Below are 22,057 nucleotides of genomic sequence, written 5' to 3'. Positions count from 1 at the left end.
TTGTTGAAAAATTAATTAAGTCGTAAATAGGGAACCTTCAAATTTAAAGAAGCGGAAGGAAAATTTATTGCACCTTTCAATATAGGTTCCCACTTTATTTTTAAATGTTTTCCCTACCGACAACGAATGAGAAATGTTGTAAAGAAGCGACAGTATTTTCTAATAAAAATAAGACGAGAGGAAAAACTTTACGCCAATTTATTTACGGTTTTTCATCATACCAGTGTTAATGTTAGAATATTCATCTAAAGCTGCCTTTTATATAAATATATATTTAAGAACACGGTTAAAGTAATTACAAATGTTCTCTTGTAAGTAAAATGTAACATTCCGCATATTTCTTTTCAACTCGACTTCCTGCCACCGAATGTCACTCATCCCTAATTCTCTGTTATCCTAGTTGAAAAAGGGTCTCATATGTCCTTACAGCGATCCGCTATTTCAAGAGGAATAAATTTGCGATTCTGCTTTCGAGATATTTCCGAAAGTAATAAGTTTATAGTTAACTTTGTGCAAAACCTAATTTTCACTCTGTATTCATTTTCGAAGTTTTACGCACGGGGATTTATTTAGATTAGCGTCTGGTTTCGCACACTGAACGACGGATAAATTAAATTTTCGGTTATGATGGGAAATAACCGATTAATATAAAGCAAAAAAGGATCGATTACAATCTAACCCTTATTCAGATTTTATCGTAGAGACTCAAAAAGGGTAAAATGTGTTAATAATCATCATAAAATGTATCTATCTGTGTAACGATTTAACGCCACTTCGTACACTCAACAAGTATTTATATACAGATCCGATATAAAAGCGACTCTAAATAATCGAAAATAAATCCTGAATTGTCAAATGTTCGTCTGATAACGCTTCTGCTTTGATATAAAAAAATATTTGGGTACAAGGAAGCCAAACTTGGGATAAGAAGGACAACTGCGGCGTACATGGCGGTAGGCTAAAACAGGATGGATAGTAATCGATAAACTCGGTATTCCATAAAGGGAGATGTTCATATTAGAAACATATTGGTGTGACAGAAACAAAAATGGTTGGCATGAGAACAACTTTTGCGTAGACGCTACCGTGGCGCGGACCCAAATGACTGTTATTGAACACTAATGCATATACATTTATAAGATTAAAATGTCGGTGTTTTATACTTCATGATATTATATACCCACTTATCGGCGTGTTATTTCATTTTGATCCGCATTATTTATAGATCGCTAATCCCAGCTTATTACATAAATTATTATATCAATTAACAGATCTGCTATAAATCCTCCCCCTTTTTTTAATAAAGCTGTATGAAATGCACACCGTTATTGCTTTAACAAGCCGAGCTGCTTTTCTCAATTCAGAAAACTGAGCAAGTGCAAAAGCCTTCCTTCGACCTTATGGCTAGTAAATAAGACCAATTACGTTTCGTAATTACCGATTAATTTATGGCGTGCGAAAACATATAAGAGATCGCTATCGGATACCCACTTCTTTAAATTCGGTGTCCTTAAAATTACCTGCACGAAAATCAATTAAGGGTTAACAACTTTTATCTTTGCTTTGTGCCCATGAAATAATTTCATAGCAGTTTAAATTCATTTAGTTTGCTTATTAGAAAGGGTCATGCGGTTTTAGTATTGATCGCAACCATCGCCGTATAAATTTAGAATAAAGAAATTCGAAACTTTTCAAACTTAATTTAAATAGATTAGATTAAAGAAGTTATATTTTACAACCCCATTTTTGCGACAATTAAGTGGCGCTGTAAATTTTTTAACAACCGTTTTGTACTTCTTATCTACCTATACCTAAATGTAGTCTCGCTCTTTAAGTAATTTCACGTAGGTACGAAATGGGTTTTTATCAAACATTTCATATTTCGGTTGCGTACCGTCTTATACACTATTGAGCGATTTATTTTGTAAAATGACTCAGATTATGGCGGGTTTTCAGTATGAAAGCCGGTTAGAGTTGAATAAATTGGGCCTCAAACTAAACCCTCTATCAAAAATGAAGTTGAAACGAGCGATACTATCTGAATTGATTTTGTAGCAATGCTTTAGCGATAGCTTTTTACTCCCTTCGTTATGAGTGTAAGAAGAAATATAAAAAGGGAAACAATCTGTTAAATTGGAGAATCTCAGAAAAAGGGGATTTATTTTTCGCGATAATCACTTACATCAGCTAATTCATTTTAATAAAACGGATTCCATTTTGAATTTCGTTTACAAGATCCTAGAATGAACATCTTTAATGAACTTATATCTTTTTTTTATTTATATTTTTTATACCGGGTGATTCATTAGAACTTATGACACTTTGAATTTCTCGCAAAACAAAAAATTTCAAAGGTTGGTAATAATTAATTATCATTTGTGTTCCACTGGTGTATGTAGAATCACTCTTCAAGGGTAATAATTTATTTTTAATTTACAAATAAGTTTCCCATTTTACAAACAATTTTACATTTGCACTGAGTACAGTTACGACATTAAGATGGCATTAAATACACTATAAAAATTGCTCAAAATGTCCACCATTGGGTTCACGGCACAATTCCACTCTACGCTTCGCTTCATATTGTCAAACACTTTTTCCAGAGTTTCAGGTGAAATTATTTCAAGGTCCTCAATAATTGCTCTTCATAGCTCATCAAGAGTATGGAGACGGTGTCGAAAAACGGTGTTTTTTAATGTGGGTTTCAAGTTTAGATTGACAATGATGTACGCTATATTATTATTTATTATTATTAGTTTCCTAAATAAATAAACTAAACACACACGAGTGATACCAGAAATAATGTCTAATAATAATAATCTTTACATTTGTATATTGGAAATGCATTATTCGGAACCATGAAAAATAAAATTTTGTATGCACCTCAGGCATTACTCGATATTTAACCCTCGGGCGATTTACAATCGCTCTGGCCGGAATCCCTCGGGCTCTGTCGCCTTCGGTATAAATATCGCCTTAATGCCCTTGATGCATAAATAACTATTCTTATTGGCTGTATAAAATGTAGAAATGATAATGATGATAATAATTATAGAAAATGATTACATAAGTACCAAAGAAATCAGCAACAAAGATTCACAACTACATTGTACGGAATTTTAACAATAATTAATTGTTCCATAAAAATAGATTGGCGCGCTAGAATATATTGTCCTTGACCAGTAACGATTGTTTCATTTCTGCGACGAAATGCATTTATTCAATGTTAAAAGGTTTTGACTGCTTTCTTTGATTATCGATCCTTCTTCTTTAGCGTGAACACAACTGACGCATTTACGCAATATACTTTTTGGTATTTGTTTATTCTACGGTAGAAACAAAATCCTCGAATTCACCATTTGGTTTTATGATGCCCGTAAAATGTTACGTTCACTCTGGCCAAGCTCGAAGGAAATTTATCACAGCAACCGAATTTCTTCTGAAGTAAATGAGCAACGAGTCCTTTTCGCGACTTGACCCGTAACAATCAAAACTGTGAACTTGAACCTCGCAGTCTAAGAGGCTAAGAATCGAGTGGCTTACACCTTTTTCTACAGATCAGTACCCCATATTCTTTATTAAATAATTAAAACCTCTCTTTTACTATGGCGTGCAGAAATTAGAGTGAACCAGTTTTCCTTAGACCAAATTTGATTGAAAATTCTACCAAAATTCAACCCTCCAAATGTGACACCCTACGGACAAGTCTATGATATGTATTGGTTAAATGGTCCGAACCTAAAAGATCTATAAATTCTATACAAATCGAAAAAAACAAATTTAAGAGTACCGTTACGCACTCGGTAATTTTGCCAAACGGGGTCATATTTATACGGCTCATACCGTATTTACCGGTTTAATATACAGAGCGGTCCATATGGTTACGTAATCAACGTTATTTCAGTCTGAACACCGAAAATTATGACGGGAGATTCCGTATATGAGAAACTCTTCAATTTTTTAAAGTAAATAGGGGGGATAATTTACGAATACGCACAGAATTGGTTTAGTTCAGTTGAGTTTGTTTCTATAGTGTTATTTTTCCTTATGCTGTTTATTTAATTGAAAAATATTAAATTGCGTGTTAAAATATGGGCACATCTGGTCATTTGCGATAAGTATTTTCATATCAGATTAGTTTCAACGAAAATGCACATCTAGCACTGATCAAACAATGTGCGTTATCTACTTCAATTATAATTGGCGCTTTATCCGTAAAATACCAGAAGGAGATTATTGTTTGATGTAGGTGGTGTTCTGTTAAATACTGCAGACAACGAAAAAACTAGGCTGCTATTGCTAGGTGGTTCAAGACGGTTGTAAAAGAGTGTGCAGTATACATATGTCTTTGCGCTATTTATTTGGAAGCCAGTCAGCCCGATGTGGTGAGGTGTAGGGGCCTTTTGAAGCGGGAATTTTCGTTGTTCATTTCTACATTATCCTAATGTTGAATAACGTTGCATTGAATGGTTCAAACGGGATACGCAATGCTAAAGAAATCACTGATTCGTTGGGTGCTCTTTTATCATAAACACATTCACATTATCCAATTTTTTTTAAAAACTAACGCGAATAAGTCTCATATTGCAAGATTAATGGAATATTTGAATTTAAATTTTCGCAAAATGGGATCATCTGCAATAGAAGTACGCCCTCTTTGTAATACACTTTGAATTTTAATATTAAGTAAATTGGAACCAAAATATCGATATGATATCTTATATCCCTATGTTGAGTGTGTTTACCTTGTATAAAAAAGTTAAACTTATTCGACTTTCTTGTAGATTTGAAAGAGAATACTGTCAGTGGAGACTAATGCATTATTTAAAAAGGGCGCGACTAGATTAAATTTAAGGGAGACTTCGTGAAATAAGGTCAAAAACAAGGTATATAAACAAATTCGTGCATAAAAATTCGTTGAACTGTAAAGCTCCATTGAAAGGATAGCTGACCCAATTTTCGAGGATCATAGTAATCACATAAGTTGCCATCGCGCATTAATATTCAATGCAATGCAGCGTAAGAATTAAAAAAGCTCCTTTTTGTTAAAGAACGTGATATACAGAAAAATATTAGATTTTTTATCATCGTAAATTTTCCTTTTTGTGCCACCAGTTTCTCAACTAGATATAAAACGATCGTAAACATTCCTTATGTAAGCTCCGGAAATAAGATTATATTGTTATAGGAAAAGTTTCAAGAAGAAAACTCATTTAATAAACTAACGGCCAATCATCAAAAACAGTTTTATAATAATTACAGTGGAGGTGTTTAAATGTCATAAAGTGTTATGCGTGTTTTTGGCGAAATTTTGCAGGTTCTTTCCTTGAAAACAATATATTTGAAGTGTTTCCGGAAGTGTCCCGCGGACTTTCCGGAATCGTGCACACAACGCAACACAAATATATTTAATGTATAGCCGAACTTGGGGATGTTTTATTGAAAGTTAAAAGTTTGATGTTACCATTGTGATCGGCATTCTCACTCTTCACGGTTATACAAAGGAAACTTTCTTCGAAGCACTCGTCGGCCGAACTAAGTTAATTAAAAGGGCAATAAGGAAGGTATAATCACGTTTGCGAGGAAAGCTTAAAAATGAAAAGCTCGACTTTGTGAGTGTTTCTCACATTAAAGATCGATAAATAAAAACCTGACCGGAGTTGAACATCAGTTTGTTCCGGATTCCGGAGGTAATTTGATGTTGATGTTTTATCGACTACCGAACATTCTGCTGGCGCCATGAGCAACTATCCCGTAATCTTGTAATTTGTGCTTTAAATTATACAATCAATTAATCACGGGCAACTGGTTGGTCATATTTCATCGCGAACTGTTAAAACGTACATTAGCAGAGCTGGGATGTCATTTTTTATATTCATGCGCATCATTTTCGTGAAAGTTTCGGCCGATTATTATGTTTCCCTTTGCTACGTTTTCCACACAATCATTAACAAAGAGCTTTTCAAGCACAGACACTGCGATCAAGATTACACAAGTTTATTTATAGCCGTTTTAGTAATTATTTTCAATTCAACTTGCTAAGCTAATTTTATTAACGCGTACTTATTGTTATTAAATTTAACCACAAGGTAATATACTTATTAATATGTGAAAGCTCGTGCTAATAAACTAGATTACGTGCAGCTGTTACGCGTCGACACAATCATAAGGCTTTGTAATTGCCGTACTCATGTTACCCTGTTAGATATACGATTGTCATATTACTATTGGTTGTAAGTAATTATCTGTTACACTAACATAGTCATGTGGACAATGCGAATTTGTTGCAGATTTCATTATTTATGTACCCCATTGCACGGCAGATTTCATTTTCACAGTCCGTGAAGCTCCTTAGTTTTGATTGTGCAGTTTACACTGAGTGCTGTAGACTACTCTGCTTTTTAATCACAACCCTGTTTGTTCTGTATCCTTAATAAGGTGTACCTAGGAAATAAAGGGGGCAGTAAATTTGGTGTAACATGAATTTTTACGTAGAATACAACATGATTTACATGAACAAAACCAGTGTCCAAATCTCTTTAGTTGTCCGCAGTAGACCAATTCGTTTTTCCAGCTGTTTCATATGAAGCGGCATGCAGAGCCATAATCTGTTAGTAGGCAAACGCCACCAACGCGATCGTCCTTTTAGTCCTTGCCGATTATTCCGTCTCACACAAAGATATCGTGTTCGCAACCGAATTGGGCCACATTAGAGATATTGCTACACAAACAGAGGTTTAGTATGTTGGCACCAAGTTAGCGGAGATGGAATTACTAATAGGTATTCGCATACATGTTTAATACGATACGATACTAGAGGGCTCACAAAATTTAAAGGTTCTAATTAATAGAGATTGCCAGATGGGGATGAAATATTTAATAAAATTACGTATTTGATAACTAAAAGGTTAAAGTTCTGCTTTTGACGTTAAACCTAACCTTTTTCTTTGAAATATGTATCGCCTCTCCTTATTTATTCCGCTCTCATTTTCCACAAAGGATCGAAAGCCTCCTTTTTGCGTTATCTCTTTCGTTAACAAATAACACTTTGAAGCATGGCCGTTATTAAATTTATATTTAAGTCAAGCTTTATCCAAAGAGAGAAACACGAGCTTTTATAATAAAATAAGAACTCGTAATTACGCTTATTTGATAAAAGCTTAGTTTAATTGACCAGGAATTTATACGAATGTAAGTACAAAAGGGAACTATTGTGAAGTTGTAGTTCTTTAGAAAATTATCCCACCACATTACACCTTTGATGCGAACTTTTCATCTTATTTTTTACCTTTGATCCCGTACAATGTTGACTTTATTCAGATTTTATGACTGGTTACAGTTTGTTGAAGGTGGTCATTAACTGAAATAACAGTAAATTACTTTGTATACACATAATTAATTTGTCTTACTTAGTAATTGCAATAAAATTCCATTTATTATGTTACATGCCATTCTCTTTACCTTCTTAAATAGATTTATACTAATGATAAACTAGCATTTTTTAATTTACCAGATTCAGCAAAAAAGCCACGTCATACGCATGCTCTACCTCCTTTGTCAAGCTCTTCGTTAGAGCATTCAGAATTATTACTTTGCCATAACTTTTGGGCTATATTAGGAAGTAATTTAAAGCTGGCGTTTTTAGCTGCTTATAACCTAACTCCGTCGGCCAATTTGCGGAGCATTGTTTCGCCTTTTCACAAAATCCGCATTATGCGACGTAATGGCATGTTGCCAACTTATGCCAAAAGAAACATCACTGTTATTGATAATGCCTTTTAGATAAACACTCATTTAAATAATTTTGCCATATCATATACTTTTTATAAATTTTTTTATGCTTAAATTTTTTCTCATTGTCAAAGTACACTGATACAACAATAATCCATAATTATATTTCCCTGAAATTCCAGTTGTTCCACCATTTTTCGCTATTCGCTCTTGATTTTTGATTATTATTAACGTTATAGTAACTAATACTCGACTCGACACGATAAGTGACCATAGAGGAGGCTATTGGGAATAAATATTGGGTTTTCTCTGTAGAAAGAAGTTATCGTTTGGCCACCATGTTCCAGAAACGTTCTAAAACTTTTGACAATGGAGAGTTAAAGAAGCTTTTAGTTCGATAAGATGCATTTGTTTTGAAAGTTAAAGTATTGTTATTATGGGTAGAGTTTACCAAGAAGAAAAGGGACACTTATTGATTTACAGCGTATAAGCATTGAATAAGTGCTTATTCAATAGTATAAAGATAACATTATCACCAATTGCATTTATCTGAATTGATCCCTTTGACACACAGAGGAGCGGCAAACTAAACACTACCTGCATATACTTAGATAACCGAATGATATATAATCTTACAGCTGGTTTAGGTATCGCTGCAAGTGTTGATTCATTTTCAGAAGCTGTGTTAATATAAGTACACAAAAACATAAACTTTAATATATTTGGAAAATATCCATTTCTGGTATGTTGTACATTTTTCACTAAAACGACACAAACGAGCTCTTGTGTACGGCTATAGCTTGGCTATGCGTATTATATGGCTAAAGCTATGCTCATTTTAAATTTCATTCCATTCGTTTTCAAGATATCGTGCTGACAGATAGACGGACGGACGGACAGACACCGCAAAATTATGAACTCGTTAAAAATCGTTAGGTGCAAATCTTTAAAAAGTAGGGGGGCTAAGTTAACTTTTGCAACATGTCTATTGAACTTAGTCACTCTTAATAGTTTTTTGTGCGGATTAATAGCAATATCTTGATTGTACTTCTCTTGTTTGTAATTTTAGTTGGTTTTTATAACTTTCCCCCTGTACTCCTAATTTTTTATTTAAAATTTGTAACTCTATTATTAATTACTTGAGGGTAGTGTAGCGGTTATATAGCCCCCCTTCGCCGATAGTCAACGGCTTTTTTCAAAATGTATAATAGCTAAACTCAAAGTGGCGCTAGTCATAAAGATTCTGGTGCAATCTTTCTTTAGCCAATAATTTAAATTGGCGGTGCCAACTTAACGGACCCCAAAATGAGAGATTGAAGCTAGATTATCGGTAAAAACTAGTTTTACCGGAGTAAAACAATTCCAGAAAACATTGGTAATGTTCGAAATAAAACGGATATCGTCAATGTTTCGTGTTTTACTCAGGTAAACCGCATTCTATCTGCTTCCGGTTGTTTAAAGTTAGGTGCACCAAAATGACAATCCATATATGTTTGAAAAATATATTTAATTTGAGGAGCACATTTTAGGGTAGGTTTCTTCTTATAAACTCAAATTGAAGTAGCACGTAAAAAATGGATTGCGTATGTGCAACGCGAACTTTCTTATTTGTGGCCGGATTTTGACGAAATTTTAACGGAATTGCATTTTATAAATGGGAAATGGATGCATGTGGAAATGTTCTTTTGATAATGGCTTGAACACCATTCGTCTTACCACGCAGCATAACGCACACCCCTTCATATGCTTAAATTTGAGCGATAATTTATATTTTTTTCTCGATTTATTGTTAATCGGACGCAAATTTGTCTATTAAACACGTATCGAATAATGAATCTGTGGGCCTCCAAAGCAATGAATGCAGATTGAATTTCTTTGTAGGAAAGTTTGGTACCATATCCGTTATAAAATGTAAGTGTCGAGTCAAATAAAAATAATTCACTAACTGACATGCTAATTTATTTCCGCTGCTTACCGTGGCGATTAAGTGGGCACGTGCCCCTGCGCACTTTAGGAGCAGCCGCCACTGCATTTTAGCAGAAAGTGGCATATTTCGGGTCCGAACCGGAAAGTTGAATACCATTGGTTTGATCATATGTCCTTTTTTGACAGATTTTTTTCTTTTGGCACCCTTCGCACAAGCGCAGATTTTGATTATTCACTTTCCATACGATTTTTATCATGCAAAATATCAAACATTTCGTCATTTGTAACGTATTATTTTATGCTTATTATCCTGGATTCACCTGATACACGAGCAATAACTTTTTCAAATAAAAACTATTAGCCCATTTAGAAGGTACCAAATTATTAAAAACTCCATTAAAACGCTGTTTCCACTCTCCTCGGCTGCCATTTTGAAACATGAATGTTGCACGTGGAAAAATATGACGCAATAATTCCTACAACTTTAACCAAGCGGAAACGGACAAAATACATTTTACCCGAGTAAAGCCCAAAAAATTAGAGCGATTACAGTTTTATTTCGGACCCGTGTTTTCTGGAATTACACGGTTTACCGCTGTTCAGATTTTTGTAAATGCAGTCTTAGAACATCATATTTTCTAAAGAAGTGAAAATACGAGACTGAATAAAACTAACTCGAATAGAAGAATGCGGAGGTATAGATTATTTTTTCTGAAAATTTCATATTTTTAAGGCGCCATAAATGAGCATTTTTCAAAATTATCAATTTTCACCATGACTTTCGGATAATGATTCCTTATGTCACAGAATCAGAATTCAATACCTTCTACTTAAACAAAAATGAACCATTGATGCGCAGCAAGTTCGATACAGTATCCGCTTGAATTAAACCAGGGAAGTTGTGGAAATGTTTTTATATAAATTCTTACAATGCAAAGTACCACTTTATGTCAACTGCTAATTAAAAGGTCTGCCGTGCATAACTTAAATTTAAGGGTTAATTCCTTCACAATACCAAGGCACAATACCAAAAATTTCAAGGCTGTTTCGCTTATGTGGCACCGTCTCTGTTAAATCGTATGTTGGAGAAACTTAACATGAATTATATACATTGCAAAATCGACCAAAGAACTTTATCTAAGCAATACTATTTAGTTTTGTGAGGCGATTTTTTTTCTCTTTTTGGTTTTTAAAGGGTGAATTGAAAAGCGGCTTTTTACTTTTTTGTTGTTGTATTTTTGTTTTGTTTTATTCTTAAAGCTCAAATAAACTTTATTATTATTATTATTATTATTATCTCAGATTCCGAATTTAGTTTGGTTACATAATATGAAATGCACATTTATTGCTCAATCAAATAAAATGAAGGTTGTTTCAATCTATTCTCAATTTAAAAAATTTTGCTGTGATACCACCCGCACACCTGCGTACACGATTCTGCCCTAAGTATATGTGTACCAAATTTGTCTCCAATCGGTTCAGCCATTTAGCCGGAAATGAGAGTATAGACGGACCGACAGACAGACATAATCGAGATTTTGCTTGATTCGATTCCTGGTGCTTCAAAATATTTTCTTGAATTTAAATGCAAAAGAATTTCAGTTTTGTGACAGTATAGTCGAGTGTTCATTAGATGAAAGAGACACGTTTTTCTTGACTGTGTTAGATAAAATTATATGAAAATGCTCCAGAAGCTTCGAAATAGTAAAAAGTAGCAACCCAAAAAGCTTCTAAAATATAGTTGTTGATTATAATTGCTCTTGCGAGTTCAATCGATTCCAATAACGGTTCAAAATTGAATTATTATTAATTGATTACGGCGTTTGATGTGTAAACAAGAACTCACTTGTAAAGGCTAAGTAATTACGCGTTAAATACAGAAACTTTTACAATTACTCCTTTCATTAATTTGCATAAAGAAACTTTCTACGAACTATGGCGAAGAATAATTCCAAAAGGCAGCACGTCATTAAAATCATAACTATACATTTATACGCGCAGCATTCATATACATGTTAACTAAATCAGTGCGGTAACACATAACAATAAAATTTATGAACGCACTTTATTCCACATGTTTGACTTTCCGTATTGCAGGACAGTGAAAACTTTTAGTTGCAGTAAGTTTAATTGCTTTATCCTTGCCTATCTACGCGCTCCTTCCCTGAATTAATGTTAACTCGGAGTTTCCCCGAGAACAAAGCATTTTCATTTCAGGCTGTTTGCAGAAGACTTTTGTGAAATTTATCATAATGAAATAAATATTTGAAGCTGGCATTTTAGTGCGGTTTAAATAGCGAGGCCCTTGAAACTAGTATAATTACTAATCTCTGTATCGACATTAAATAGCAATATTATCTGCGCAGGAAACCTTTGGTAATGCAAGTTGATAACGGCTTGTTGTAAATTATTGTTAGAGGGATCATCGTGTCAAAACCTCCAGATCCTGTTCGAGTACGAGTAGTTGCCAGGATCGATAATTCCTGTTTTGGGTATTATGTGCCACCGCAACTTTGGCATTTACTTAAAGTGTCGAGCTTCTACTTCGTCTTTTATGTATGCTTTAGCATTACGTAATTTAAATACGGTTATTATACGTTCATATATGCGAAATACTGGTATCGGAACTTGATTAACGTAGTTAGAGCTTGAATGTACAATATTCCGCTCCGCTTCTGTTGTATTGATTTGCGCGAAATTGGAGCGATAAAGTTGATTTTAATGTTCAATCAATTTTAATAAAACGCCAAATTACGACTAAGTCAGTTTCACTTACGTTAGCAGTACCAGTCTTTCCCCTAGGGAACGTTTTTTTTGTAAATACGGAATTTGAAAAATTGCACACTCAAAATGTAAACTTTCCGAAAAAGAGCAATTTCAGATAAATCTTCCTGTAAAGCTGAAACCAATGTGATAATCAAATCAGGGAAATTTTCCGATTTTATTTACCTACCTACAATAATGTATTTGAAGTGGATCGTATTTGCGAAATATATTTCGGTTTCATTCTACAAATTAAAACACATTTACAAATATCAGATTACATTTGCATCGAACACAAAGCAGAAATTCAAATCCAACCTTTCAAGATTATTTATGGTCCGATGAGGCTATTTAAATATTATTACGAAACTCTAAAAATTAACGATTTTCAAGTTGAAACTCTGTGTTGATGCTCGTTTTAGCCGAAAATGAAGCTATAAAGATAACGGGGAAAGTGTTGCAAAACCCCTTGAATCGAAATGTAGTCGACCGACGTCAAGGATTATAATAACAATGTAAATTATATTTTATAAGAGAAATTCAGGGCGGAAAATGAAATTAATTATTGCTTTAAATGAAATGCACAGAAGTAAGGAAGTTAATAGGCAAAAACCAAATTCATTAAGTTTTAAGATCGCTCGCATTGTCTATGTATCGATTAGTTTTATGTACCAACTTCTTGGTGGGGTTTTACTAACACTACTTCAGGTTCAGGTGGTTTTTCGATTAGTTCTACTGTACGAACAAGCGTAATTTTCTTTTACGAGATACATAATTTAATTACCTTGAGTTAAATAATAATAATAATAATACATATATTCATTGTGCTAGTACATTAAATGTTTTCACTCGTCATAAAAGCAGAACAACATAAAAATATAAAATGTAAACTTCTGTCTTTACGTGTTTATTATTAACAAATTTTTAATAAGTAAGCATTTTATGTAAACCAATGTCTGTAATAGGTCTATAATGTATCTTGCTATTGGTAACTTAAGCATTTTTGTTGAGAATGACGTTACACATAAAAACAATAACTTTATGATTCCCTTTCCCACTTCCTTTCGTTCCTCCCTACTATACTGCGTATTCGAAAAAAAATTGACATTTGTTCCTTTGCTGTAGGTTGCATATATGAGACTTTTTGTTGTAGTAATTTTATAGCTCGCGTAAATTCAATTACGTTGTTAGGAATTGCAAGTGGTGCAATTGCATTCATGTTCTGGGAATTTTCCATTAGCGTAATTAATATCTTCTGTTCAGACGACAGGGTTGGTTTGATAATTTATTAGCGGGAGGTTTGGGATTTAATATACAGGATGTTAATACAAGTTAGGCCACACTGTAGTCGGCTATACAAAAGTAGTTAAAGTGGAGTTTTCCAGAAGTGTGGGTGGTTATTAATTGAGATTAATATACAGGATGCTTAGATTTTTTTTCAATCTGGACCCTTTATTTAATGTTATCAAATATGAGATAATGTCTATGAATAATAGAATATACAATAATAAAAATTGGAATAAAAATGAATAATAAATGAATTGAGAACGAAAAAATTCATCAGCGAATTCTCAAACAGAGCGCCATTTTCTAAGACACTGTTAACCAGAATTAATGGTTCTCGTAAACAGTTTCTCCAAACTAGTTCCATAAGGTTCCTAATTTCATTGTGTCTTCTTATGATTAAACCTCCAATGCGACAACTTCTATTGAGAAATATTCACTACATCCATCACATACTGCAGGAATATTAACAGGGATTCTACTACAATTGCACGACCATCTCTGAATTCTAGTGGTGATTAAGACGCTTGAGGGGAAGATAACCATCTATCGGTATTTATAATTTTATCAGTCGCTCTTGAGATGATACGTGGACCTCTAGTCCATCGATTTTCTAGAATCATCAAGCATTGATTTTCTTCCACGGCCAATTCTTCGAGAATAGTGTAATGTAGCTTCATGTGTGTTTAAATTAAAACCAGAACGTGTAGATAATGAACATGATCCTAAAACTATCCTGCATCCGGACAGGGAAGTTTCATAAGCAGGAGGAGCATCCATTACTGATTACACGATCAGTTATACCAAGTCCTCCATTTTTTTTTGGTAGTTGTAACCAGAATCATCAAGTTCATCATTAAATTTATGAACTTTGCCAGTATCCCTTTTCTCTAAAAATCTTGATGCTTTCTTCCTAGTTGGACAAGTCGATTAAATAACATGGTTCCTGCTATTCCATTTCTTCAGTAAGTAATTCATCAAATTTTTCATGTTTCCAGTCAGGAAGAAGGCGGCTTAATAGGAGTCTAATATCTTTACTACGTTGTATCATCTTTTCTTTTTATAATATTGTAGCAATAAGAACTAACAGACGCTCTGAGGCTCCTTTTTGCGCATTTTAGCAAATTTATTTGTAAAAAGTTAGCTTTGAATCTCACTTTAGTCGGCTGGCTGGCTTTTAAGCAATTATAGTTGACCATCTTTTGTTATTAACTTTCAGCCAAGATGTATCAATAAGCAAAATTTATTGTAGACAACTTATTATTGAAAATAAGTATAATATATTATACCTACATTTTGGGAAAGCTCATGAAACAATGAATCTTTTAAAACCATGGTAAACAACGCAGTTACTAAAAGAACTAGAAACAATCGACTGACGGCATTGATTTCTATGTGGAAAGTACCTGAATAATGCTAAAGCCATTTTTTCTTTCTTCAAAAATAAAGGAGTTACACTAGGAGTTACAGGTTACAGCAAATTGAAGGAATAGGCCATTTTTCAGTTTTTCTTTCTAGTGAAAAAATAAAAGACGACACCTTATTTCTTCAAACGGTAATTGAATAAGCATGAAAAAGGAGTACTTAAACTGTTTTCGTTTATATGCGCTAATGAGGAAGTTACTCATTTAATCCCATCGACATTGGACCACACTGTACATAAGACTAATTTTATTCGCTAGTCAATTCTATTCGTTAATTAATCAAGCTTCTAGACGCTTTAAGTTTCTAAACTAACTTGTAAAATTGAGAGATGACCTGTTAACTTTTGCAGGTCGGTAGCTTTGGTTTCTTGATTAAAATTGAAATTGATAATCTACGTACATACTACAGTTTCCACTTGTTTTCTCTCGTTTGGAAAAAACCTATCTTTGCTTACAGCTTCTACAAAAAAAGGCAACTTTGTATACTCACTATAGACAAAAATGTAAATCTTTCTCTCCAAACATTCCCGTATCGTCGACTAAGAAAAGATCCTAGCCGTTTTTAAGCAAATTTTTGGAAAGAAAAGAAATTCCCTTTATGTCAACATTTCGTTCGTCCTTGTCTAACTAAACTGCGAATATCTGGAGAACGGAGTGTCGAAAAATTCGCCTCCTGAAAAATCTTCATACCTTGTTAATATTTAATATATTATCATATCATAAATTGCAAGGTGGAATAAGTAGAGGTATTCCATCTTGTATACTTACCTCAATTTTCCATTGAATTGAAAGCAGATAAAAACCCGTATTATGCATTATTTGCATAGGTGTACTGCATAATCGAATAAGCTCACCGATGTGAGCTTTATTAAAATGAACGTTGCTCCACAGTTCCCACCGCTATATCATGTAATGAAACATTTTTTCTTTAAATTTGTTGTTATAACTTGTGTTATATACGTTATAATTTGGATTTATCAACTATTACCATCAGCAAATGTTTTAATTAAGAGCGCTTCAAAATGAAAGTGGTTCTCGCACAACTAAAACGTCAACCAAACGTGATCAATACCGTGTTTAGGGGGTAACTTTAAATTGTGTACCTATTTACACGAACTTTGCATATTGTAACATGACTAAGCACAAATTTGGGCCTATATTAGTTGCAAGAAGATTAGATTTAATATTTTACAATCACCACCACGATCCTTGCCCTTTTTCGGATGCGGATTCCGCCGCTTTTGACCTTCTTAAATGCAGCACGCTATTTTGTACTGCAAATAATTGTATTTGATGCAGCGTTATTGGATTCCTAGAGCTTTTTCATAATTTATCTTACTTATTCTTGAAAAGTTGCTGTTTCAATTTCATAGTGGTACATTATTTCCATTCATTTTTCTCTCTGACGGGAAACTGACGAAAAATTGTCCAAAGTGTGAACTGCTGCGTGTTATTTTGGCGTTTTGTCTTGTTGAAGTGTGCTGCCATCCATCTTATCTCATGTACAGGTCATAATTACGTGATTAGTGTATAGAGGCCAGTTAGTCCGCTCTGGATGGTCTTAGAGAGTAGGTAGAAACGATGTCACCCGCTTCCAGCACGGTTCTACAAGCTATTGCGTTGTCTTTTAGGTAGGGCAGGTTGCTTTCATATTAGTATAAATGTGACAAAACATAATTCAAGTTTATCAAAGACTTTTTGAGATGGGGTAACAAGACTAAATGAAAGATGATAGGGGTATGAACTATGCGTTGTGTAGAGCCTTTGCCAATATATCTGCAAATATAGACAAGCAGTAAACTAGTAACATCATGAACTATGTACCTATGTAAAGACATTAATGGTAATTAGTTGATGAATAATGACTTACACGCGACGCTCTCTACTATATATATTGCTTATTATATATTCTACTAATTTAGAAATATTCAGCCACAAATTTAGACGCTATTAAATTCCACCGCATAAAATTTCACATATTAATCAACGTTAGCATTTAAACTTCACCAAAGATAGCTTGAAGTGAAATGTAAACTTTGGATAGCTGTATAATTATTCCGTAAATTGATCTTCTCTGAGAGAGAATGTGATGGTGTAGCTGTAGTGCGTATATGTGTAAGGTTGTATCTTCCCTTTCGCTGCTTAAAGTTGATAAAAAATTCACGATTACCTTTTACCACAGAAATAGGTAGCATTATCGGGAAAAATTACACCTTGTTTCTACGTACCATGCCGAATGAACATGTTTTGATTGTAGAAAAATACGAGGTAAAATATCCTTATTATAGCGCAAATCTGTAATGACTTGGTTTCGGGCTTTAGTCCTTTGGTATATTAGTTATTTGTTACACAAGACGATAAAGGGATGTTTTAATTATCGAATAAATTAACCTTCACGATATCGTTTCCCTTTATCGTCCTGTATAATATTTTATACTAAAAGTCATAGAAATCATTACAAAACTTCTGAAAATTCGGTAGGTATTTAATTTAGGATAGCCTATATCCGGTCGTTTCCATTGAAACAATATTGTGTTCTGTTCTGAACCTCATCCCATTTTTAAAAAGATTGACAGATGCACAATGATTTGTTTCACTTTATCGAGATCACTTTATCTACCAAGTGTTAAAGAGACACTTTTCCTACTCATTCAAACCTATTAAAATGTCAATTTAACATCTTCTATAAAATAAAAATATATTATTCTGTACTTGCCATGTGGTGGTTCTTGGTTCGTAGGCGAAAATGTAGGGAAATGTGGAGCGTAGAAGATAAAAGGAAGAGGTTAGAGGAGATTTAAAGGGGACAAAAACGATATTGAAGAAAAATAACGTCCAATGGGGAGATACTTGGAGAGGTACGGTAAGACAAAGACGTCTAAACGGTAAATTTGTTTGCTTCTTATCCGTGCTTCTCGGTGTTTGGTGTCCGAATAATATATAAAGCAGTAGCTTGATATTCCCAAAATACAAACGAAAAAAGGCCGGAAAACAAGTACCTACACAATGAAAGCAGTTGCAAGGTGGTGGAAAAGTTAAAGGATATTTACAGCCAAAAAGACCGCACACAAAGATTGTTGGACAAAGAATGGATGACAATTTCACAGGATTTCTTTTGCGCGTAATTTTGTTATAGAAGAGGGGGTATCTTAAGCGTTCCTTATTGCGTTTTACATTGGAAATTGGCGGATGTAGGAGTATGATGTTTTCTGGAAGTGGTGTTATTTTAAATAGGAAAGATAAGCCTTTTGCTGTTCACCTCGCGACGGGGAAAGAACGTGTACGTTGGCCTTTTTGGTTATTTGAAGACGCTGTTTCGTCGCAATCTGTGCAGATGCAATTCAGTTAAAGTTCGTGTAAAGTATAATGCGGTTTATCCGTTTACGGACAAAAGTTACGTTGATTTTGGAAAAGCATTGCATAATGAGACCGTTTTAGAACGGTATTTTATCAACAAAAGTTTAAAGTGCTTCCCGTCTGAATACCCACAAGAAAAAATTTTTTTCCTTTAATTCAACAAACCCGCTCGAGTGTTTTTCAGTATAATAGAAAAGAAATGCACTTCCCTAAAACTGACAACGAGTGTTTATGTGTGCCTAATTATAGTCGCCATTGTTACGACCAGGTTAGGGAGTATTAGAAAAAACTGTAAGTAGTTTTAAGTTTTATCCTTATTATTTGTGATCGATCACCTGCGTGTGAGGTGAATATAAAAAAACGGACTTGTGCCCCTCTTTATTTTAGGTTTTTCTTGATGATTTGTTGCGTATGTGTTTCGAGATAATTTTTTTGGCATTGTCATACCTACGTAAATTAATTGTGTGTTTATTTGAATCCATTGTTACAACCCAGATTGAGTTCTCATGTTCAGATTTTTCCTATTTGTGGGCAAAATTTATCTCAAGTGTTAAACAAAATTTGTGTAATGGATCCTTTGATCGAGTCTATTAGAATTTTGCTTTGTACCGAATGTCGAAGGTGTACGAGGAGATTATAAAAATTCTAAATTTCAATTTTTGATTTGTTTGAGCTAGCTGGACAGGCGGTAAATAGAACCCTTTCGCCAATCAGAAATGGGAGCCAATAAAGGGGTTGAAAAAGCCACCCTCTCATCATATCTCCAAAACGGCACACTTACACGATCAAATTTTCGTTTTTGGTAAAATAACTTAAAAACCATAAATGACAGATATGGACATCCAAAAATGCAATAAAAAATAGGGGTTGCCATTTAATATAACGAAGTTACTATCTACTTCCAGTGTTTCCGGAAGTGTGGCCATTTTGAAACTATTTTACATCGATTCGGTCTTCAGAGTAACTCCTAAGTACAAATTTTCAAAAACCTACCTATTTTACGTTTAACTAAAGCTCCCAAAAAATACCCTGTATATGTAGATTCCAGAATAAATAATCAACAAAAAAAACCAGGTGCACAACCGTTAGTGGTGGCGTAAAGGGTTGGAGCCGTCACTTCTGGGGGCGCTTCTCGAAGCTTAAGTTAATCAAACCTGATCTGCGCTCTACAATGCGCAAAAGCACATTAAACAGCCTCGCAATGTTATCCATAGAAAAAGAAACCTCTCTAGAAATCAATTATGGGATGTAGTAGAAAAAATTAGTGAAATAAGGGTACGTCCTCATGTGTATAGGTTGCTCGTTTTCGTTGTTTTCAGGGAATATTTTGAACAAACTTTAATGCTGTATCTTAAAAATTAAGCAGGCTATATGGAAAATATAAACTTACTAAGAGATTATTTTTACATAACGTTTATTTTTTATATTTTTTTGAGATTCCTACAAATAACTGAGTTATAAAGGAAAACCTTCTATTGCATTTTTTACTTTTGCGCTGTTGCCACGTTCGCGCAAAAAATACTTTAAAATTGACATCGTTGATCTATGCAGCTTTGAAAGGTAACTACGAGAAGTGCAAACCACATCACTCTCTCTCTTTTAGTTCTCAAAATGTCGCCGAAAAACATATCGAAAACAAGCAATTTGGAACACCCTGTTTTTTTTTGTAAAATGTAAATGCTTCCCAATCGCCACTTTCATGGTAGAAAGCCACAATTCAAACGAAAATCTACCCGACATCTTTAAAATAGAGTTTACATTTTCAACGTTTTATTTTCACTTTTCATGGTTTAATAGTAGCGTTTAAACGCTTATATTTGCAAATGCTCAACATGTATTTTCACAGGAGAGACCGCATAAATTTTTCATACATCATATGTATGACTTTTTGATTAAATACTAACGTAAGTGTTCCGAGTATATTCAACATTACAGTGGAATAAAGGTTATTAATTATAATTTTTGCATAAACTGGCTATAACCAACCTATTTAAGGAATAATACGTTCTTTTTTAAAGGAAAAATGGCAATTAACGTTCTCTGTGCAACGAACAAAATCGTAGTTGCTCAGGAATTACCTATATTTAAACAAATTCAAGGTTTGAATATTTATAGAACTTTCGTGTCAGTAGCGTATTAAAACCATCTACGCAAAGGTAATTGCGGTAGGATCATTACCGGGTTACTCCTAATGTGACACCAAAATTTAAATGTTTGGGTTGCTATTCCCAATGGTCAATATAAATTTGGTGGCTTCTTGATAACATCTCTAATTACGATTTTTTGTTATTTTAGAATAATTAAAAAGGCTTTCATTCGCGAAGCATTTTTCTTCAGATTATAAAGTTCACGTTGAAAAATGAGTCATTTGCGTAAAGTTATCTTGCCCGTAGTTACTTTTAAAGATTGTATCTCGTGCCCTAATTACATTGAATATTTCAACACTTTGTTACTTGTTAGTAGGGAAAAGTCTGTTGTACAGTAGGTAATTATGTTTTTACAAATGAGAAAACAGCAGGTAGTAAACTTGGATTATTTTTAACTGCTTTAAGTACCGTTTCAATGTGCACGGTGAAATATGCTCTAACAAGTGTCAGAATGTATCTCGTTTTACTTCAAACGACATCCGTTGTAATCTTTTGACTTAAAATTCTCGCCTCTATTTCATTTTGTGCCATGAGACTTGAGAGATATTCTAGGGGTAGGCGTAGGACTCCCAATTAGCATACGAAGCAGTTTAAATTGCAAACTAAAAAAGTTTAAACAAAAAATTGAAAGCTACATACTTCTCATTATAGATCAAGGCGGGCGTAATTAGTAAATTGCAATTTTAAAACATCCCAAATTGTTGATCCACCAAAAATACCACAATAAATGAAAAATGAGCTTTTTAAACATTAGGTGTAATCTAATAAGCCATTAACAGCTGCAATACGTACCCGTTTAATTAAATAATTCATTTGAAGTTAGGGTACAGATATCCTAATTGGAATCTAATCAAGGTCTTTCTTTCAGACTGTGGCAGAATGGCGTTTTCATTTTTTTTAGCAGTAGGTACCTATAGCAACAGTAATAGAGAATTTATATTTTTAGTTGGGTTACAGCATGGTTATGAGAATTTAATTAAGAAGATTGTTAAACGAAACAATTATAGGTAATTTTTGCTTATTTATGTTTAATTAACGTGTCACACTTTGAATAAGATTACATGTGGTACTCCGACGTTACGCCCCAAATACGTTGCAGAGTCAAAATTAAGTAACCATTTCTGTAATTGAGTGACTCATTTAGAAATGGTATTGTGATTGTATCATATGCAAATAACTGAAATGCTTTAATGATCACATTTTAAGATATGAACAATTTATAATTCAAAGCAATTAGGTATTATTTTTCAGGATCTGACCAACCTTCCATTTGTCTTGCAAATCCCGACTGTTGCGAACTTCATTTGATCGTTTCATGTTGCTTTAAATGTCACCAATGTCGCACTGAAAGTCATATACGAAAAACTATTGTATTGAGTGAAACGGTGAAAAAAATGAACATTTTCTTTTGGATGTGGTATAAAA

This window comes from Photinus pyralis, unplaced genomic scaffold, assembly GCF_008802855.1.
Source record: "Photinus pyralis isolate 1611_PpyrPB1 unplaced genomic scaffold, Ppyr1.3 Ppyr1.4_LG4, whole genome shotgun sequence".
Lineage (NCBI taxonomy): Eukaryota > Metazoa > Arthropoda > Insecta > Coleoptera > Lampyridae > Photinus > Photinus pyralis.
This window is presented reverse-complemented; position numbering follows the sequence as displayed.